The sequence below is a fragment of the Panthera onca genome, chromosome A3, assembly GCF_046562875.1.
Source record: "Panthera onca isolate mPanOnc1 chromosome A3, mPanOnc1 haplotype 2, whole genome shotgun sequence".
Classification (NCBI taxonomy): Eukaryota; Metazoa; Chordata; class Mammalia; order Carnivora; family Felidae; genus Panthera; species Panthera onca.
The window spans coordinates 54949436-54972896 of NC_138341.1; the positions used below are offsets into that span (position 1 = coordinate 54949436).

Here is a 23461-nt window from a genome sequence, read left to right on the forward strand (position 1 = left end):
TTTCGGAACTTCTAGATGTTATTCAAGAAAAAGTTAGATGCCACGACAACAGGGTTATATGTAAGTGATAGTGTGATCTTTGCTTGAATGTTTTTTAATAATGCTGAATTGGAAGAGTGACTTTCTTGTATCTAATTTTCACACACAAAAAAGTTCATAAGAAATGCCCTTACACTTTTTTTCGTTATCTTTTTTCACACTGTAGTCTAACTAGATATATGGAAATTGGTTGTTCAGTAACCAAAGTGCTACATTTCAGAAATATAGCAAAATGTAAAATCTTTTTAGGATTTGTCCTAGCAACGGTTAAAATTAGGGTTTAAGGAATTGGAATTGCTAGATTTTATCTACCACTTTTAAAATTTGTAAGAAACAAAGACTAACTTAATAGAGGTTTTCTTAATTATTGATGCTATTTAAAATTTTCCTTTAACACAAGTTACCTAGCTATATTGCCAAAATACATGACAGTGGAAATAACCTGTAATTAAATTTCATTCTCTCACTTATCTAGGCATTTAAGATAACCTTAAATAATTTAAATATATAACATTGAAAAATGTTAAAAACAGCTTTTGAAATAGTGTTAATGTGTATTTTAATCCTCTTAAGGGAAGTCTACAGCTTAATTCATATGTCCTTAGACTATAACTTGTTAAGCTTAACTCTTATGTACTGCCTTGAAATTTATAGAAACACTGAAATAGTCATTTTAAGGTATAATTGTTTATGATGTATTGTTGCCTCTACTCCTCCTCTTCCCCCTTTATATGTAATCTTAAGGAAATTAAGTAGTAAACTTTATTTTTTAGGACAGTTTTAGGTTCACAATGGGAAGTACAGAGAGTTCCCACATACTCCCTGTCCCCCAACATCCATAACTCCAACACTGATGACATCCCCCAGTAGAATGGTACATTTGTTACAATGATGAACCTACACAGACACATTATCACCCAGAGTCCCTAGTTTACATTATGGTTCACTCTGGGTGTTGCACATTCTATAGGTTTAGGCAAATGTGTAATGACCTGTATCTATCATTACAGCATCATACAGAATAGTTTCATTGCCTTAAAAATCCTCTGTGTTCCACCTATTCATTCCTCCTTACTTAGAATCCCTGGCAACCACTGATCATTTTCCTGTCACCATAGTTTTGTCTTTTCCAGAATGTCATAGTTGGAATTATGCAGTATGTAGCCTTTTCAGATTGGCTTCTTGCAACAGTAGTATACATTAAGTTTCCTCCATGGCTTCATGGCTTAATAGCTCATTTGTTTTTAGTGCTGAATAATATTTCATTATCTGGATGTACCACAGTTTATTTATCCATTCATCTGTTGAAGGACATCATGAATGCTTCCAAGTTTTAGCAATTATGAGTAAACATCCATGTGTGGATTTTTTTTGTGGACATATGTTTTCAATTCCTTTGGTTTAGTAAAGACCAATTATATGCAATTGCTAGGTCATATGATAAAACGCATTAGTTTTGTGAGAAATTGCCAACTATTTTCCAAAGTAGCTGTACCACTTTGCATTTCCACCATCAATGAATACGAATTCCTGTTGTTCCACATCCTCACCAGCAGTTGTAATTTATTGGGGGTGTTGGCAGTGTTGTAATTTATTTTTAAAGCTTTTATTTGTAGATTCTGCCATACATTTTTGTATTGGTTCAAAGAGAATTAAGTGATCAAAGGAGATGTAGAAAATCTTAAAAGTTCTTTTTTTTAATTTTTTTTTTTTTTTTTTTTTTTTTACCGTTTATTTATTTTTGAGACAGAGACAGAGCATGAACGGGGGAGGGTCAGAGAGAGAGGGAGACACAGAATCTGAAGCAGGCTCCAGGCTCCTAGCTGTCAGCACAGAGCCGGACGCGGGGCTCGAACTCACGGACCATGAGATCATGACCTGAGCCGAAGTCGGATGCTTAACCAACTGAGCCACCCAGGCGCCCCAAAAGATCTTAATGATGACATTGGAATGGAGCTAGAATCTGCATCGTGAAAAGCTGCCAACTAGAATATTTCATTCAGGATGAGACTTGGGCTTTATTTTATTTTGTTTTTAGTTTCCTTCTTGCCCCCCCCCCCTTTTTTTTTTTTTTTTTTGAGAGAGAGAGAGAGAGCATGCACACAAGTGCAGAAGGAGAGAGAGGAGAGGGAGAGAATCCCAAGCAGGCTCCACACCCAGCCCAGAGCCAGCCAGAGCCAGAGCAGAGCCCAGGGCAGATCAAAAGTCAGTTGCTTAACTGAGCCCCCTAGGCGCCCCTTGGTCTTTAATTTAAAATCCATCTTAAAATTCTTTAAATTTCCTGATTCACTGGAGAACATTTTCATTATATTCAAATTTTTATAAGCCAAAGTATTGGAATCCTCTTCTAAAAATATATATATTTTTGTCAGAGGTAAATAAATGCTTGTTAATATGTTAGTTGGGAAGTACAATTGAAGTTATTAGGGCTTTTTTTTTTTAAGTTTATTTTTTTGAGAGAGAGAGGTGGGGAGGGGCAGAAAGAGAGGGGGAGAGAGGATCTGAAACAGGCTCTGTGCTGATAGCAGAGAGCCCCATGAGGGGCTGGAACTCATGAACTGTGAGATCATAAGCCACTGAGCCACCCAGACAAATCCCCCCCCCCCCCCCCCCCGCTTTAATGTTTATTTAAGGGCTTTGTTTTTAATGCTATCTTTACCAATTGTTTTAAATATTATTACACTTACCAAGATAAACTGAATACTGGGTTGTCATTTTCATGGCTGGAACTCAGGCTCAGTGTTTACCATATTTTTGTACTAGTATCTGTAATTAAAGCACTGGTTATTCAATTTAAAAAATGACTACATGGGGCATCTGAGTGTCTCAGTCGATTAGGCATCTGACTCTTGATTTCTGCTCAGGTCATGATCTGTGGGTTTGTGAGCTCAAGCTCCATCTCCAGCTCTGCACTGATAATGTGGAGCCTGCGCAGGATTCTCTTTCTCCCTCTCTCTGCCCCTCCCCCACTCATGGGCACGTGCACGCGAGCTTTCTCAAAATAAATAAAAAATAATAAATGACTATAAATGAATAAAAAGATCCTCCAATCATTCCTTTCTGAATAGTGATTGTTCTGTGTGTGCGGATAATTGTCATGCACTGTCTCTGTGTGAAAGTCTGTGCATTTATGGCAGCTAGCACCAAGTCCTTGCCACGAATAATCCGGGCTTTTTGTTACTGCATTTGGGATCCATGCAAGCCAATCGAGGTGCATATTTACTATGTTTCTGTTTACAATGTTACTGAGGCTCAGAGAGGTTAGGCCTTGCCCAAGGTTACACAATTATAGTCGTCCCCGCTTACCTGGGATTTCGCTTTGGCCCTTTTAGTTACTTACCCAGGGTAACTAAAAGGGAAAGCAGATGGATCTCCTGACCAATCACAGAAGGTCAATAGTAGACTCACGCTGCGTCAGAATGCCATTTTGTTTCAGTGCACGTGAACATTTTATTCTCTCCTGGCGGGAGAGGTGAGTATTTTGAGAGACATAGATTCCATGTTCATGTAACTTTTATTATAGTATACTGTTAAAATTGTTCTATCATCAGTGTTGTTGTTAATCTCTTACCCTGCCTAGTTTATGCACGGAACTTTATCAGAGGTATGTATAATTGTCGTTTCTCTCCGCGGTTTGGACATCCACCGGCGGTCTGGAAGGTAACTATTGTAGGGAGGCTAGGATAGGGGTCCACTGGGAGACTGCACCTTCACCAATGTGTTCGCCCGCAGCTTTATTACCGGTTGAGGAACCTCATGCAGAAGAGGCTTGGGGGAGAGGACCTGGCTCAGTCATGGATGCTGTTGGCTGATTGGCCAGGCTTGCAGCGAATTTTCAAACACTGTGTAGCTGGTTTTAGTTTCGGTTTTATGTAGTAGCTGTTAAATTTGCACAAGTTTTAAGCATGATTTGGAGCTGTAACACATTTCTGACAGTGCACTCTGTTGCTAATGTCAGTGATGGGAAAATCATCCTGAAATTTTTTTAACTTTTTTTTTTTTTTTTTTTTTTTTTTAATGTATGCTCCACGCTTGAGACCCCAAGATAAAGAGTCGAATGTGCTTCTGACTGAGCCAGCCAGGTGCCCCAATCATCCTGAATTTTTGACCAGGTCTGACAGTTTGTCCTACAGCTCAGATCATCATAAAACTAGTCAAGAAGCCTACTATTGATACACCTGGCATATTCCTCAAAGATAGTTCTTTCCTTAAATTAATAGATTTAATTTATTGATTCCCCCTCCTGGCCATGTAAAACATGCTCTTTATAGAAATTAAAGAGAAGTCTGTCCCCTCCCCTACCAGGAAATAATTGACTAATATTTAAATATTTTCTTTCAGCCTATTATTTACATTCACATTTGCATTCAGCTGCATTGTGTTTTTGCATCGTGTTTTTATCACTTTATTGTAAGAATTTTAATGAAACAGTTTAAATACGTAGTTGGTTAAAAAAGAAAAAAAAGATGTAATTGGTTGAGGTAAAAGGTGTTTACTGAGTGCCTACTATATGCTGATGCTGAGCCTGCCTGACACTATGAAGAGTGAAAGGCAGTATCCCCCACTGTTGCTTGATTTTACAACCTAGGTGAGGTTTTTCCTCAATATTTATGCAGCAAAGGAACCCTTTACTGATTAATTTTTAATTTTTATTAATTTTTAATTTTTTAAAGTTTATTTGAGAGAGAGAGAGTGAGCAGGGGAGGGGGAGAGGGCGGCGAGAGGGAGAGGGAGAGAATCCCAAGAACACTCCACGCTGTCAGTACAGAGCCTGATGCAAGTTTGAACCCGCAAACAGATGATAGCCTAAAGCAAAACCAAGAGTGGGACGCTTAACGCCACCCAGGCACCCTAAGGAACCCTTTATTATGTAACTACTCACTTCAAAATTTATCGCTTTTAATAATTTGGATTTTCATGCTTTGGGTAAAGATGTGCTTATGTCTCTTCCGTGTTAGATTTGTCATCATTGCGTTTACCGATCAGAACCACTGGGTGGCAGCAAAAGAACACAGAAGATTTTTTATTTTTCTTTTGTGTACACAAAAATGAAGTGAAAGCTATTTGGATTTCTCGGGTGATAGGGAGAAAAATACAGTGATTAGAACTTGACATGTAACTACAGCAGATGAGACCTAACACATCTCATCACTAAATACATGTTACTTACTGCAGGTAAAAAATTCAATTTATGTTTTATTGTTACCAAAGCCATATTGTAAAATTCTCCTTTCAGTTTTCTTTTAGTCACAAGAATATCTTTCAAGATTCCTGTGCGGTTACTTTTCTATTTATAAAGGTGAAGAGAAAAACCCAAGCCAGATACTAAGAAAAACTTGTTTAGTAAGAAACTTGTGAACAGAGATTTTGAATGTCAAGCAACAGTGGAAAGGAGTAATTTTCTTGACAGTCTATTTTAAAGAGCATTCTTGGAAAAAAACTAATTGAGTTTGGAGTTCTTGTTCATAGACAAGAGTTTGTTTTAACTTTTTAAAAATCGCTTAGCAAGCAGATTTTAAGTAATGTGAGTCTCTTTGAAGATTTTGTCCATACCTATAAAGTTACAAATGGCTTAGCTCCAAGCTGAGTATACCTTACGTATGATAGACAGCTCCAACTAAAAATGTGAAGTGGTCATGAAGCAGTGACAAGGTAACAAACACTTGTTTTATTTTTTGTACAACTATTTGCAATCTGTTTAGGTAAAAATATAGCTTCCCCTTTCTTTCCAGCGTTTTAAAACATAATACTTTAAAAGAATCTTGTCTTTTAAATTTTAGACAAAAATATATTTAGCTTATATGAAAGCTTCTAAATGAGCTATATAAAATATTAAGTGCAGAATGAAAAGTTTGCTTTTTCCAGAGAGCTGAGTATTGAGCAAGCCAGGGTACCATTCTGGAGCTTATTGTCAGAAGGTTATGGAAGAACAGTGTTTATGTTTCTTCCTGTTCAGCTTGGGACCTTCCAGTTGTGCTTGGAGCCTGAACCCTTCTTGATTTTATTTCTTGTTGGCAACATTACCATTGCCTTTTGATGTATGTATGATACAGATCAGTAAACCTTATGTTACTTGACCCTTAGTGGAAATTAAATTTAGGAAAAATGGAGAAGTTTTTTTTCCCCCACCTGTAACGAGTATATGGCCACCAGAGTCTCAATGGTCACTTTTCTTTAGCAGTACTCAAATGAGATGTTCCAGCAGTATTTATCGGTACTGAAACCCCAATTTGAAACTATAGGTGGTAACTCTCCTGGGCTTGGACTCTGGCCATCAGTGTCTGCTGTAAATCCAGAACAGGGACAGAGTAATAATTATTTTCACTATTTCCTTCTCTTGAAGCAATTTTTTTGGAAGGGGGTGGGGATGGGGAAGGGAAAGCATTTGTTATTATCCCAATGCAAGATAGATTTATGTGAGATGTATTTAGTTTCTTTAGAAACTATGTAGAGTCACTCTGGTGAGAGAGTCATTTGCTATTTCTGGTAGTCCACAGTATTTGAGGGCCAGAAGGTTGTAAATCCTCTTGGGAAATTTCTGGGAAAGAAAATTCTACACACTTCCTCAGTAATAACACTTGTAAATTTTTTCTTACGTCTATCGTCTGGTCACTTGATTTTCATTTATTTGTATTGGGTGTCAGTACATTAAAAGCAATTATGAATATAATGAAACAAAGTTTGTTTTGAAAGTAAATGGTAAAACTAAAGGCTGAAACTAAATATAATTTGTAGTTGTCTTTACAGACTATAGAGACCTGTATTTCCGGTTTCAGGATAAGTTTTGTTTCAGACTTACTATTTGTATGGCTATTTTAAATTTTGTGGAATTTGGTGATCCAGTGTTCTTAAAATATATCTTGAGGTAAATACCTCAATAGGATATTTTTAGTATGAGTTGTAGAACATCATAAAGAATATTGTAACACAGCTTCAATTTCTTGATTCTGTCAGTGACAATTGACTTTGAATGAATCACTGAAATTATGCATATGCTTCTCCATCTATAAAGTGGGTACAATCATATCTATTTTTTCTTATCAGCTATACAAATTCAAATTCAAATGAAAAGGATTCATGTTTTTGGAGGAAAATGCTATTAAAATGTTAAATTTGTAGTAGTAAAATTAATGATGACGTTTTACCACAAAACTGGACAGATTTGATGGAAAGTTTCTCTTCTAGCTCTCTATGTTCTTTTTCCCAAATAAGGTTTATAAATTAATAGTTGAAGAGGTCATTTTGGGAAGTTAGGGCTCTCAAACTTTGCACTTGCAAGGTTCTTTGCATGAAACCTGACCCTGGAGTCTTATGTGCTCTGGAGATGCAAGGTTTTGCTAGGTTGCTTGAGAATATGGCCCAATCCTTGAAGGAGTCAGGCAGTAAAAAATTTCTAACAAAGGAAAGGGCATTATGTTTTATGAGAAAGTGTCAGTCCTTTTCTAATTCATTTGAAGAAAGAAGGTCACACCACAAGGTGTGGATTCTCTCTGTATTTGTTACAAATGAAAATTGTTCCTCTTTACTTCAGAGCAGTGTCTGGAGCAGGGACTCTCAGCTCTGGCTTTGCATTGCCATCATTCTTGAAGGTTTAAAAAAAAGTCCCCATGCTCAGGCCCCACCCTAGACTAACAAATCAGACTTTCTGGGCATGGGGCCCAGGCATTAGTATTGTTTGAAGCTCCTCAAGATGTACCATGCAAGGTTCAGAAGCACTGGTCTAGAGACTGTAGTGGAGAGTAGCAACTTTGCAAAAGTCTTAAACAGGAGGGCAGTCTTCAACATTCATTACTTTGTGTTTGCTTCTCTTTTAATGTATTATTTATTAGAGAGTGTGAGCGCAAAAAGGGGGAGGGGGGAGTGGGGAGAGAGAATCCTAAGCAGCACAGAGTCTGACATGGGGCTCTATCTCATGAACCATAAGATCATGACCTGAGCTGAAATCAAGAGTCAGATGCGTATCTGACTGAACCACCCAGGCGCCCCTGTTCTTGCTTTTATTATCTTACTTTCCCAAAGCAAACCTATAATCTGAAAACAAAAAACAAAAAAACAAAACAAAACAAAAAAGCAAAACCAAAAAAAAAAAAAAACAACCAAACAAACTCATATAATAAAGATGTGCTCCAAAGTCAGCAAATCTTGTCAGTTAACCATGGTCCTTTCTGGGACACTTCTAACTTGGCTGTGCCACCATGAAGGATGGGGTGATTCTTTCCATCCTATCTGTTCACTGTGCCATTAAAAGGAGCTTAACAATGAACATACAATTAATCTGAACCCTCTCAGATACTGCTGAAGTCCTTAGATATTGACACAAAATGAAAGAAATGTTTTACTCAACTTGACATGAACCCACTGAATAATTGCCACAGGGTTTAATAAATTGGTGGTTTTTCTATTCTGAGATGATTAAAAAGAGAAAGAAAGGAAAATAAACTCACAACTTGAAACAGTCAAATAATGATGTTAAATCATTTGTACATACATACAAGCAAAAACACGTTCAGAAGGTATTTGTTATAGAATCTAGGCTGTCTATTTCATTATGTGGACCTGGATAGACAGAGATTCTGGACTTGAGTTGGCCCTGGATAGCTGGGACCTTAAACATTTCTTTTATCCTCACTTAACTTCAGTTTCCTTATTTATAAAAGGTGGCTGCATCTATGGTTCTGGCAAGCCAGAGATCTTATTTGCTACTTCTATAATCCTTATCCACTTCTCAAATCAACTCTGCTGTAGAGAATCAGAGTTCCAATTAGCTATAGACTTGCTTTAGAAAAATTTCAACCACAGGTGATAATTTTTCCTGGGTGAGTAGAAAAGAATGTTGATGTCATTTACTACCAATTGCATTTGTCCCTTTTTATGAGGAAGATAATGCAGACATTGGATTAAATTTCAAGGCTGTCTTAGAAAGACACATTACACAAAGAACTGGGAAATATTCTTTTCAGTGATTATGTTACAGACACTAATGTTTAATATGACCCATAAATCAGTAAAGTACATGAGCAAGAGTCTGACATACTTTAAAAAAGAACCCAGCAATTTACTTATATATTTGATATATAGTTGGTACTCAACAAATGTTTGTTAAATGGTGAGTGAATTTGAAAGGTTGAAAGGCAATTTCTCAGTCTCAAATGCTAATTTGAAGAGGTCCTAAAAAAAAAAAAATCAGTGTGTTTTGGTTATAAAATATGTTTTTGATTTGAATTTTCTTAAATGGTTAAAATTTGAGTATAGTAAAATAGGGCAAACATGATGGGGAAGAGGTGGCATTTATTTTTAAAAATTTTAAATGTTTATTTCTGAGGGAGGAGAGAGAGAGAGAGAGAGAGAGAGAGAGAGCGAGCATGACCGGCGGAGGGGGGGTGCAGAGAGAGAGGGAGACACACAGTCTGAACCAGACCACAGAATCTCACAAACCGTGAGATCATGACCTGATCCGAAGTCAGATGCTTAACCAACTGAGCCATCCAGGCGCCCCAAGAAGTGGCATGTTCTAATCAGTGTTTGGGGTTATAACTTATAAAATCATTTTGAAAAGTTTACAAAGGTTACAGCGAGCTTTGGAACATCTTTAACCCATTTCATTAAAACTGTAATCTCAATGAACAACTCCAAGGTTGTTTTTCCTATGGGGTGTACATCTAGTTATTTCTTTGGTGATATCAACTATGATAAACTGGTGGCTATGAGGCACAGTTTTAATAAGATTTTAAAGACAGTGGAAGTCATATTAATATTCTAATATAACCATTTGTTTGCTAATACTTTTAAAAGACATTATTTTGGTCAAGTGAGTATTTGGTTACTTTAGATTAAATAATTATAAATTGAGGAAACACTTGGGAATAGGAGGAGTTAGAAAAATTTTGTTTTCTTAGCTCCTCCTATTTAAGATCAGAAAGAAGAGGAAATTTGTGTTTAAGTGTCTTCTGTTTTAGTAATGGTGGGCAGTCATTTGGACTGACCTGCTGAGTCCAACTTGAAAAGCCGGACCAAACCCAGCAAACAAACAGACAAAAACTGCATAAGGATCCCAGAAAGTGAACAAAATAAATAGCAAAGAATTCCAAAGCCAGGATCTAGAGATAGGGCAAGGCTCAGAGGGTGGTCTTAGAACTGAGTCTGCTTTTCTTGCATTTCTTGGAGATAGGAGGCTGAGAGGTCAAGTGGTCATGCAGCAGTTTTGATGTGCTCTGAGCTAATGCAGCAGCAATAAGAGAGTTCTAGTGCCTCCTTGCCCCACTTTGATTTGGGATTCCCAAGGATTGCATTCTAGGGGCAGAGAAAAGTGAATGGAAGTTGATCCAGGGTGCTAGTGTTCCTAGGCACCCAGTGAAGAAAATATAAGTCCCTCCTGGAGAAACAACATCATTATCCAATGCCTCAAATTACTTCTACAAGGAATTTTGCAAAAACAATATTTAGGGCATAATAAACAATAGACAGACAGGAGACATGAATGAAAGCCAACAGAAACAACACTGTGGAAATAGACTCACAAGGGTGCCAGATGTTAGAATTTTCAGATACAGAATTCAAAATAAACATACCTACTTTGGTGAAGGTGGTAAAGGACAAGATGGAGAAATTTGGCAGATGTGGATACTATAAGAAAAAAGACCAAATAGAAAATCTGGAGCAGAAAATTTAATGATGAAAATTGGAAGATCTCAGTAGTTGAGTGTGACAGCAGATTGACACAGCTGATGAGAGAATTAGTGAGCTGCCTGATGGATTAAAGACAATCTCCAGAGTGAAATTCGTAGAAACGAAAAGAATGGAAAATGAGAATAGAGGACAGAAGATATGGAAGATGAAGTGAAAAGCTCTAACTTATGTGTGATTATAGTTCCATAAAGAGAGAAGAAAGAGAATGGAGTAGAAGCAAATCTGAGTAAACTAGATGTAAGAATTTTCCATAGCTGATGAAATTCATCAACCCGTAAAGAATTGCTTACAAATCTGAAACAAGGTAATATAAAGAAAGGCACATTCTAGTAATATTACTGAAACAAAAGGTAAAAAAAAAAAAAAAAAAAAGAAAGCAAGCAAGCCAGATTTATTTATTTATTTATTTATTTATTTATTTTTTTAAATTTTTTTTAACGTTTATTTATTTTTGAGACAGAGAGAGACAGAGCATGAATGGGGGAGGGTCAGAGAGAAGGAGACACAGAATCCGAAACAGGCTCCAGGCTCTGAGCTGTCAGCACAGAGCCCGACGCGGGGCTCGAACTCACAGACTGCGAGATCATGACCTGAGCTGAAGTCGGCCGCTTAACCGACTGAGCCACCCAGGCGCCCCAAGCCAGATTTAAAAAAGATAGACTGCCTTCAAAGAAGCAATTGAACTGACAACTGATAGAAAATGATAGAAACCAGAAGACAAGAGAATCATATTTTAAAGTGGTGAAAAAAGACCATTACCAATCTAGAAATCTAAGCCTGTTGAAAAGATAATCCAAGAATAAAGATAAAGAAATTTTAGGCAAGAACTAAATTTAGAGAATTTGTCAGCAGATTCACACAAAAATTCTAAAAGGTTTTCTTTAGACAGAAGAAAATTCAGATGAAAGTTTGGGAAGAATGAAGACCTTCGCTCCCAAAAGAAAGTATATTGGTAATTCTAAAGCAATTATTAATTGCACAAGACAGTTATAAAATGTCTTGTGGGTTTTAAGTAAATAAATAAATAAAACCACGTAAAATACAATGACAAAATGGCACATACCTTGTTAAGGGGAGATACATGGTATTTTGTCCATCAAAGGGTAAAAGCAGTAATTAGTATCAGATTTTTGTTAAGTCAAAGGATGCAGCTTGCTATGTAGAGTCACTACTAAAGACTATATAACTTCTGAACTAATGGGCAAAAAGTTGGAATAATAAAAAAATATTTAGAAAAATCAAATCTGAAAGATAGGAAAGAAGAAAAAAAGAACCACGGAATGAGTAGGACAAGTCAAGAGTATTTAGTAATATAGTAGACTTAATCTAAAAGAATTAGTCATTACATCAAATATACATGGACTAAAATTATCAATTGTATAAAAATTTCAGGAGATCTAAAACATAAGGATACAGAAAAGTTAAAAGGATGATAAAGTTTTGATGTACCAGAAAGATATAACAATTCTTGTTTTGTATGTAATAACATAGTATCAAATATATCAAATATATAAAGCACTGATAGAAACTAAAAGTAGTAGAGAAACTGACTCTCTTAGTTATTGATGTTAACATGCCATTAACATAGAATAAACAGAAAAATTATAAAGGTGTGGGAATTTTGAGTAACAGTTAATAAACCTGACCTAATTGACATATAGAATACTTCACTGAATATCTATAGAATTCTTTTCAAACCCACATGCAACATTCTTTTTTAAATTGACTATAGACCATTAAGCAAATTTCAGTAAATTCTCTGGTCACAACATAAACTTGAAAGGGGTAACTAGATAATTAACTAGAGAAAGATTACTAGAAATTTCCCATATATTTGAAAATTAAGAATTATACTTCTAAGTAATCTGTGGGCCAAAGAAAAAATCATAATAAAGATCAGAAAATATTCTGAATTGAATGAAGATGTGATATAATGTATGAAATGCAGCTAACATAATACATAGAAAGAAACATATCCTTAACATGTTTATATTAAAAAAGAAGAAAATCTGAGCCCATAATCTAAACTTTTACCTCAAGAAGCTGGAAAAAGGAGCAAATTATATCCAGAGATGAAGGGGAAAAAAAAGGGAGTGAAGAGTAGAAATCTATGAAATAGGAAACAAAGGTACAATAGAGAAAGTCAGTGAAGGCAAAAATTAATAAATTAATAAAATCTCTAGCAATAAAGACTAAGGAAACAATAGGTAAGGTACAGATAACCAGTGCTAGGAATGGAAAGGGGGACATTATCATAGATCATCTCAATAGATGCAAAATAAGCATTTGATGAAATTCAGCATTCATTCATGATAAAATTTGTGGGTAAACTAGGGATAGATGGGAACATCCTCATTCTGAAAAGGGTGATTACTAACATCCTGCTGCAAACATTACACTTTCCTGTTGATTTTGGGGAAAAAGGTAAGAAAAAAGTAAAAGGTATAAGGACTGAAAAATAAGAAAACTGCCTTTATTTGAAGATAAGTAAAATTAGAAAATTTAAAAGAGTCTACAAGTAAATTATTCTACTTCATAAATCACTTAAATTTTGTTATTTTTAGGAACAAATGCAAAAAGCTTGGTGCAAGTCCTTTTATGGACTGAATGTTTGTGTCCTCTCCCTCCTCCCTCGCCATTCATATTGAAATCCTAGCATCTATCCCTCCCTTCTCCCACTCCCTGTGATTGTATTTGGAGATAGGACCTCTAAGGAAATAATTAAAGTTAAATGAAGTCATATGGGTGGGGCCCTGATCCAATAGGATTAGTGTCCTTACAAGAAGAGACACCAGAGAGCTCTCTTGCTGCTTGCTGTCCCTGCTCTTTCTCAGAGTAGAGGCTATGTGAGGACAGTGTTTGTCTGCAAGCCAGAAGAGAGTCTTACCAAGAACCGAGTTGACTACACCTTGATCTTGGACTTCTAACCTCCAGAACTGTGAAAACATAAATTTCTGTTAAGCCAGCCAGTCTGTGGTATTTCTTTATGGCAGCCCCAGCTGCATAGTACAGCTTCTCTTCAGGAAACTATAAAAAAATCACTGAGAGCCATTAGGGTAGACTTAAAAAAATGGAGAAGTATAGCAGTTCATGGATTGGAAGAGAATAATTCTCTTCAAAGTGATCTACAAAAGTGCTTCTCAAACTTTACTGTGCACACAAATTATCAAGGGACATTGTTCAATGCGGTTTCTGATTGAGGAGGTCTGACATGTGGCTGAGATTCAGCATTTCTAACAAGGTGGCAGGTGATGCTGATGCTGAACCACACTGACCATCAAAGAAATCCCATTCAGTGTCCAAGCGGTCTCCCCACTTCCTTCTCCATGCTATCAGCTAGTGAAATAGCTTCTGCAATTCTCAGCATATGGTCTGCTTTATTTCCTCTATTACCCCCCTCTTTCTCCTGCGATGGATTATCTTGAAGTAAAATTAGACATGGTATCATATCATCTGTAAATACCTAGTGTAAGTCTTTTTAAGGCATAACCATCTTATAGTTATCATAGGTAAAAAAAAAAAATGGATGCTGCTTCTCAAAATCATCAAATATATAGGAAGTTTTCAAATATCTCTTCTTGGTTTCTTAGAGTTTATCAAGAAATTGATGTACAGTTTCTCTTTTCCTCCATGATGTGGTTTAATATGTTCCTCTGTAAAATAGTAATAGATCTAGATGGGGCTTGATGAGATTGGGCTTTGACTTTATTTTTCATAAGAACACTTAATAGGTGGTGGTGTATGTATTTCCTATGGCACCCTGGAGAAGACACATGATATCTGTTTCTATTTTCATGATATTAAGATTGATCACTTGTTCACCTACTGGTTTTAGCAGCCATTGTTGGTAACTTCCCACATACATGATTTCATTAGGGGTTACAAATGGTGATATTCTAATTTTATTATTTCGTATTTATTAGGTGGAACTCCTTTCCTAAAGAGGGATTTTCTTATCAACTATTGTTACCCTGATGTATAGTTTGTACAGGAAAGGCAGAAGAAATGCTTGATTCCTTTCCTTAGTTTTTCAGCCTTTAGAATAATGAATTAATTCTCTAGAATTTTTTTTATGTTTATTTTTATTATTATTTTTAAGTATAATTTATTGTCAAATTGGCTAACATGCAGTGTGTAAAGTGCGCCCTTGGTTTTTGGGGTAGATTCCCATGGTTCATCACTTACATACAACACCCAGTGCTCATCCCAACAAGTGCCCTCCTCAATGCCCATCACACATTCACCCCCCGCCCCCCGTCAACCCTCAGATTGTTCTCTGTATTTAAGAGTCTCTTATGGTTTGCCCCCCTCCCTCTCTGTTTGTAACTATTTTTTACCCCTTCCCTTCCCCCATGGTCTTCTATTAAGTTTCTCAAGATCCACGTATGAGTGAAAACATATGATATCTGTCTTTCTCTGACTTATTTCACTCAGCATAATACCTTCCGGTTCCATCCACATTGCTGCAAGTGGCATGATTTCATTGTTTCTCATTGCCAAGTAGTATTCCATTATATATATAAACCACATCTTCTTTATCCATTCATCAGTTGATGGACATTTAGGCTCTTTGCATAATTTGGCTAACATTGAAAGCACTGCTATAAACATTGGGGTACATGTGTCCCTATGAATCAGCACTCCTGTATCCTTCAGATAAATTCCTAGTAGTGCAATTGCTGGGTTGCAGGGTAGTTCTATTTTAAATTTTTTGAGGAACTTCCACACTTTTCCAGGGTGACTGTACCAGTTTGCATTCCCACCAACAGTGCAAGAGGGTTCTTGTTTTTCCACATCCTCACCAGCATCTGTAGTTGCTTGAGTTGTTAGTTTTAGCCACTCTGACTGGTGTTAGGTCATACCTCAGTGTGGTTTTGATTTGTATTTCCCTGATGAGTGACGTTGAGCATCTTTTCATTTGTCTATTGGCCATCTGGATGTCTTCTTTGGAAAAGTGTCTATTCATGTCTTCTGCCCATTTCTTAACTGGATTATTTGTTTTTGGGTGTTGAGTTTAGTAAGTTCTTTATAGATTTTGGATCTATAAAGATTTTGGATACTAACCCTTTATCCGATATGTCACTTGCAAATATCTTTTCCCATTCTGTTGGTTGCCTTTTAGTTTTGTTGATTGTTTCCTTTGTGGTGCAGAAGCTTTTTATCTCGATGAGGTCCCAATAGTTCATTTTTGCTTTTAATTCCCTTGCCTTTGGAGATGTGTTGAGCAAGAAATTATTGTGGCTGAGGTCAAGGAGGTTGTTGGCTTGCTTTGTCCCCTAGGGTTTTGATGGTTTCCTGTCTCACATTTAGGTCTTTCATCATTTGGAGTTTATTTTTGTGTATGGTGTAAGAAAGTGGTATAGTTTCATTCTGCATGTTGCTGTCCAGTTCTTCCAGCACCATTTGCTAAAAAGACTGTCTTTTTTCCATTGGATACTCTTTCCTGTTTTGTCAAAGACTAGTTGGCCATACATAGTGGGTCCGATTCTGGGTTCTCTATTTTATTCCATTGTTCTATGTGTCTGTTTTTGTGCCAATACCATACTGTCTTCATGATTACAGCTTTGTAGTAGAGGCTAAAGTCTGGGATTGTGATGCCTCCCACTTTGGTTTTCTTCTTCAATATTACTTTGACTATTCGGGTCTTTTGAGGTTCCATACAAATTTTAGAATTGTTTGTTCTGGCTTTGAGAAGAATTCTGGTGCTGTTTTGATTGGTATTGCATTGAATGTGTAGATTGCTTTGGGTAGTATTGACATTTTAACAATATTTATACTTCTAATCCATGAGGATGGAATGTTTTTTCATTTCTTTGTGTGTTCTTCAACTTCCTTCATAAGTTTTCTGTGGTTTTCAACATACAGATATTTTATATCGTGGGTTAGGTTAATTCCTAGGTATTTTATGGTTCTTGGTGCAATTGTAAATGGGATCAATTTCTTGATTTCTTTTTCTGTTGCTTCATTATTGGTGTATAGAAATGCAGCTGATTTCTGTACATTGATTTTGTACCTTGAAACTTTGCTGAATTCATATATTAGTTCTAGCAGCCTTTTGGTGGAGTCTTTCGGGTTTTCCATGTAGAGTATCATGTTGTCTGTGAAAAGTGAACGTTTGACTTCTTTGACAATTTGGATGACTTTTATTTCATTTTATTGTCTGATTGCTGATTGCTGATGCTAGGACTTCCAATACTATGTTAAACAACAGTGGTGAGAGTAGACATCCCTGTCATGTTCCTGATGTTAGGGGGAAAGCTCTGTTTTTCCCCATTGAGGATGATATTACCTGTGGCCTTTTCATATGGCTTTTATGATGTTTAGGTATGTTCTTTCTATCCTGACTTTCTTGAGGGTTTTTATTAAAGGATTCTGTATTTTGTCAAATGCTTTTTCTCCATCTATTGACAGGATCATATGGTTCTTATCCTTTATTTTATTAATGTGATGTATCACATTGATTGATTTGCAAATATTGAACCAGTCCTGCAGCCCAGAAATGAATCCCACTTGATCATGGTGAATAATTCTTTTTATATGCTGTTGAATTTGATTTGCTAGTATCTTGTTGAGAATTTTTGCATCAATTTTCATCAGGGATATGGGTCTGCAGTTCTCCTTTTTTGTGAGGTCTCTGGTTTGGGAATCAAGGTAATGCTGGCTTCATAGAATGAGTCTGGAAGTTTCCTTCTGTTTCTATTTTTTGAAACAGCTTGAGAAGGATAGGTATTAACTCTGCTTTAAATGTCTGATAGAATTCCCCTGGGAAGCCATCTGGCCCAGAACTCTTATTTGTTGGGAAATTTTTGATAACTGATTCAATTTCTTCACTAGTTATGGGTCTGTTCAAATTTTCTGTTTCTTCCTGTTTGAGTTTTGGTAGTGTGTGGGTGTCTAGGAATTTGTCCAATTCTTCCAGGTTGTCCCATTTGTTGGCACATAATTTTTCATAGTATTCTCTGGTAATTGTTTGTATTTCTAGGGATTGGTTGTGATAAATCCATTTTCATTCATGATTTTATCTATTTGGGTCTTTTCGTTTTGAGAAGTCTGGCTAGGGATTTACAATTTTGTTTATTTTTTCAAAAAACCAGCTCTTAGTTTCATTGATCTGTTCTCCTGTTTGTTTGTTTTTTTTGGATTCTATATTGTTTATTTTTGCTCTGAACTTTATTATTTCTCTTCTTCTGCTGGCCCTGGGGTTTCTTTGTTGTTCTGTTTCTAGTTCCTTTAGGTGTGCTGTTAGATTTTGTATTTGGGATTTTTCTTTTTTCTTGAGATAGGCCTGGATTGCAATATATTTTCCTTTCATGACTGCCTTCGCTGCATCCCAAAGGGGTTGGACTGTTGTGTTTTCATTTTAATTTGTTTCCATATATTTTTAAATTTCTTCTTTAATTGTCTGGTTGACCCATTCATTCTTTAGTAGGATGTTCTTTAACCTCCATGCATTTGCAGGTTTTCCAAATTTTTCCTGTGGTTGATTTCAGGTTTCATAGTGTTGTGATCTGAAAATGTGCATGGTTTGGTATTAATTCTTTTATATTTATTGAGGGCTGTTTTGCGACCCAGTATGTGATCTATCTTGGAGAATGTTCTGTGTGCACTCGAGAAGAATGTGTATTCTGCTGCTTTAGGTTGAAAAGTTCTGAATATATCAGTCAAGTCCTTCTGGTCCAGTGTATCATTCAGGGTCATTGTTTCTTTATTGATTTTCTGTCTGGATGATCTGTCCATTGTGGTAAGTGGAGTATTAAAGCCCCCTGAGATTACCACATTCTTACCAATAAGATTGCTTATGTTTGTGATTAATTGTTTTATATGTTTTGGTGCTTTCAAATTTAGTGTATAAACATTTGTAATTGTTAGCTCTTCTTGATGGATAGACTCCATAATTATGATATAATCTCTTGTTGCAGCCTTTAGTTTAAAATCTGGTTTGTCTGATATAAGAATGGCTACTCCAGCTTTCTTTTGACTTCCAGTAGCATGATAGTTGGTTCTCCTTCCCCTCACTTCCAATCTGAAGGTGTACTCAGGTCTAAAATGGGTTTCTTGTAGACAGCAAATAGATAGGTCTTGTTTTTTTATCCACTCTGATACCCTGTGTCTTTTGACTAGAGCATTTAGTCTATTTACATTCAGTGTTATTGTTGAAAGATACGGGTTTAGAGTCATTGTGTTATCTGTAGATTTCATGCTTGTGATGTCTCTGGTCCTTTGTGGTCCTTGCAACATTTCACTCACAGAGTCCGCCTTAGGATCTCTTGTAGGGCTGGTTTAGTGGTGATGAATTCCTTCAGTTTTTGTTTGTTTGGGAAAACCTTTATTTCTCCTCCTATTCTGAATGACAGGCTTACTGGATAAAAGATTCTTGGCTGCATATTTTTCCTATTCAGCACATTGAAAATATCCTGCCACTCCTTTCTGGCCTGCCAAGTTTCAGTAGATAGGTCTGCTACTACCTTTATGTGTCTACCCTTGTAGGTTAAGGCCTGTTGGTCCCTAGCTGCTTTCAGAATTCTCTCTTTATCTTTGTATTTTGCCAGTTTCACTATGATATGTCATGCAGGAGATTGATCGATTCAAGTTACATCTCAAGGGAATTCTTTGTGCCTCCTGGATTTCAATATCTGTTTCCTTCCCAAGATTGGGGAAGTTCTCAGCTATGATTTGTTCAAGTACACCTTCTGCCCCTTTCTCTCTCTCTTCTTCTGGAACTCCTGTGATACAGATATTATTCCGTTTCATTGAATCACTTAGTTCTCTAATTCTCCCCTCATGGTCCAGAATTTTTTTGTCTTTCTTTTTCTCAGCTTCATCTTTTTCTATAATTTTATCTTCTATTTCACCTGTTCTTCTCTCTGTCTCTTCAGTCCTCACTGTCACGGCCTCTAATTTATTTTGCCCCTCATTTACAGCATTTTTAAATTCATCATGGCTATTTTTTAGTTCCTTGATCTCTGCAGCAATAGATCCTCTGCTGTCTTCTACGCTTTTTTCAAGCCCAGTGATTAATCTTATGATTATTTTTCTAAATTCTTGTCCAGTTATATTATTTATATCTGTTTTGATCAATTCTTTAGCTGCCATTTCTTCTAGAATTTCTTTTGAGGAGAATTCTTCTTTTTGTCATTTGGCTAGTTTTCTGTCCCTATGTGTTTTAAAAGCTTGTTATGTGCCCTGCACCTGTGAGCACTACTATACTAAAGAGGGGTCATACACTGTCCAGGGCCTGGCCCTTCAGGAGGTGTTTTTTGGAGTGTGCTACTTGCTGTTTGTTGTTGTGACTTTGGTTACTTTATCTCCCTACTTGTAGTGATGTTTTGGACCCTCCACCAGGTGGGCTTTGATTTGTTGAAGTAGGCCTGGAAAGGAAAACAAACAAAAAATAAAAACAAACACACAAAAAAAGCCCCCAAAACAAAAAAAAAAACCAGAAACACCAGATACAAGTAGCCAACAGGGTGGAGGCAGTGCTGATGGAAGAGGCCTTCTCCCATACAAAGAGAGAAATGACAGAGGCAAGGGTAAAAGAAAAGAGAATAAAAATGACCAAAGAAACTATACGACTTAAACCAGAGAGAGAGTAAGGAAAATAAAGAAGGAGGTGGGGGAAAAGGAAAAGAAAATAAAATTGACCAGACAGAAACTATATGGCTTAATTCAGAGGGAGAAAGGAAAATAAAGAAGGAGGTGTACATCATGTATAAAGAGAATAGATTAAATATTTCTGCTTAAACAAACCAACAACCAGAGTAACCAGACTAGAGGAGGGAGGAGATAAGGAGAAAAGGAAGGAAGATTACGTATGTATATACATGTGTTCTATATACATATATATGTGTGTGTTGTATATATATATATATGTGTTATATATGTATATAAGTATACATACATATGCGTGTGTATATTCTTCCATATATACATATGTTCTTTCTATATATATTATATATATAATTCTATATTCTATGTTATATATATAGAATATGTATAATAAGAATTATCCAAGAATTAAACCAGGCAGTGCAACAGCCCTGGTCTGGAGGAGGGGCTGTCTGGTTTGTCAGCATCAGTACTGCTCCAGTAGATGTGCAGTTACCAGGTGCAGAGAGGCGTGGTTCAGTGTATGCTGTTCTGCCTCCCGTGTGGGCCTGCTGTCCATTCCCCGAAGCCCCACCTTGTTGGTGATGGGGAGATAGATAGCGACCCCCCAGTCTCTCCTCCACGGATCAGGTGCCCCAAACCACTCTGTTCAAGCCATCCTCACCATGGTAGGGGCACAAATGAGGTGGTTTGTCCTGCTCCACTGATTCCCGTGCCTCCCTAGCACTTGGCTGGGATTTAAACCCCGATGTCTTAAAGAGTCCCACTCCGTGCACCCTGATTCCGGGGAAGAGCCACCCCGTGCCACTGCACAGTGCCTCCCGTGGTTTGTCCCACTCTGCGAATCCTTTGTCTCCCTGGAGCTAGCTGGGACTTAAACCCCGATGTCTTTAAGGTTCCCACTCTTTGCCACCCAATATATGTTTTCTGGCTGGTGGGCACAGGCAGGGTCTTTGTCCTTTGAATGGCCATATACTGTCTTCCCACAGCACTCCAGGGAGGGGATTACTTTCTCTCACTGCAGACTGCGCCTCTGAACTAGTTACTGAGCCTGGGACCGGCTCCCCTCCTCCCCAGGTGTGTGAACAGGGCAGCTGGCCCCAGTGCAGAGAAAGCCCCACAGTTAGAGATTGGATATTTCTCCGTCCCAGTCTGTGGTTTTTCTCTTGTCCAGATACAGTCCTACGCTTCCCCATCCTCTCTTTCTCTTCCCTTTGTCTTCCTGCAGAAGGGGATCCCTCCCCTCCATTCCTCTGATGCCCATTGTATCTCTCCCAGTTCGCAGTCACGCACCTATGGCCCATCACATTGTCCCGGTAGGTCCCTGGGGGTGTCTCTGTCACTTTGCCACCCGGACTCTTGGAGTTCAAAGTCCTTTGGCCTCAACACTGCTGTGTTTGAGAGACAAGGGAACTTTGGGGGCGCCTGGGTGGCGCAGTCGGTTAAGCGTCCGACTTCAGCCAGGTCACGATCTGGCGGTCTGTGAGTTCGAGCCCCGCGTCAGGCTCTGGGCTGATGGCTCGGAGCCTGGAGCCTGTTTCCGATTCTGTGTCTCCCTCTCTCTCTGCCCCTCCCCCGTTCATGCTCTGTCTCTCTCTGTCCCAAAAATAAATAAAAAACGTTGGAGAGACAAGGGAACTTTGGATCCCCTACTTCTCCGCCATGTTAGCTCCCTTCTTTTAATGTTTATTTTTGAGAGAGCTCAAGTCGGGGAGGGGCAGAGAGAGGGAGACAGAGGATCTGAAGTGGGCTCTGTGATGACAGGCTGACAGTGACCCCAATGTGGGGCTTAAACGTTGAAGCCAGACACTCAACTGACTGAGCCACCCAAGTGTCCTGATTCTCTAGAATTTTCAAGAGGCAACTAATTTTTTTAAAAATATCATTATTGGAGCACCTGGGTGGCTCAGTCGGTTAAGCTTCCAACTCTTGATTTTGGCTCAGGTCATGATCTCACGGATCTTGGGTTTGAGCCCCACATTGGTCTTTGTGCTGACAGCATGGAGCCTGCTTGGGATTGTCTCTCTCTTCCTCTCTCTCTGTTCCTTCCCTGCTTGCATGCTCTCTGTCTCTCCCAAAATAAATAAATTTAAAAAAAGGTATCATTATCAACTCTGGAGTTTTCAGTTTTACTGGGTTTCAGTTTTTTGTAGGTATTATTCTTCTTGATGTTGCAGTTGTTCCATCTTTGGCCAGTGGGAGCCTTTGCAGGTGGTCTGCTACATACTTTTGACATGACCCCAGTAAGTCTGCAGCTTCAGCCCAGTTCACTGTTTAGCATTTGTATTCTTTTCTGGTCCACAGAGATTTTTTTCTGGCTTTTGAGCCCAAGTTTATACTTTTGTTTTTCTGTCTTTACACTTTACCATTGCTTTCTTTATGGAGTAGGGTGGTGAATGAAAATATCACTTCCCTGCACCACCTTGAGTACAGTGTCCAAAAGAAGTTTTGAAATGATCACCCATTTGTAAGATGCCTTCAACAAATAAACAGAAATTTCAGTGCAGCAATGACATAGGAGAAAAATGTCATGATCATGAGACACACCTAAGGAGATGATGGGTCCAGAAAGGGTCAGGCTGAAGACTTGAGGTCTTGACCACAGTGGTAGGAGGAGGAAGCAGATATCAGAACTGTGCGTTTGCTCTGTACATTGCGCTCTGGGTTAGCCACAGAAAAATGTTTGTCCTTCACAGTCTAGAATGTGAGTTTTAGCCACTCTCAAGAAGTTGTATCTTGCCTTCTTTAAGTTTTAGCTTAAAGGACTCTTTAAGGGAATGTTTATCCATAGACTCTTGGATGAGGTGACTGACATACCTGGTGTTGGGAATAAGCAAAAGCAGAACTGTCCTCTCAGACTTATTTTTATTGGAATGTGCTTTTTACTCTGCAGTGACATAGCTGAATTTTAAGTTCTTGAGTTGATACTATAGAAATAATCTATTCATGTTCTACTTTTTAAGAACCTCCTTATTTTTCATTAATTATTGAATATTTAGTATTTCAAAAAGATGGGTGTTTCTAGTTAAAATGATATATATTTTATGCTGAATGAAAATGTCTCAAATATGTTCATTAATTTAAAAACACAAAAGTGTGTGTGTGCGTTTGTGTATTGTTTTGGGCTTTA

At 37.6% G+C, this 23461-nt stretch overlaps 1 protein-coding gene and 1 long non-coding RNA gene across 7 annotated transcripts in view; one reads left to right on the forward strand and one right to left on the reverse strand.

Annotated features, from left to right (window-relative positions):
* LOC132660319 (uncharacterized) overlaps nt 1–3537 on the reverse strand; it is a 69586-nt gene extending 66049 nt beyond the window's left edge. Inside the window, exons 1-2 of the long non-coding RNA XR_013554668.2 lie at nt 3346–3537; nt 2727–2805 (exon numbers count right to left, since the gene is read on the reverse strand). This is a non-coding gene — a long non-coding RNA (uncharacterized LOC132660319). The remainder of the gene's footprint in view (nt 1–2726; nt 2806–3345) is intronic.
* Nucleotides 3538–3541: 4 nt separating this feature from the next.
* Nucleotides 3542–23461, forward strand: part of LOC132695322 (E3 ubiquitin-protein ligase RNF113A) — a 506126-nt gene continuing 486206 nt past the window's right edge. For all 6 annotated transcript variants that reach the window (XR_013554665.1, XR_009617811.2, XR_013554666.1 and 3 more), the window contains exon 1: nt 3542–3643. The gene's annotated coding sequence lies outside the window, so the exon portion shown is untranslated. The remainder of the gene's footprint in view (nt 3644–23461) is intronic.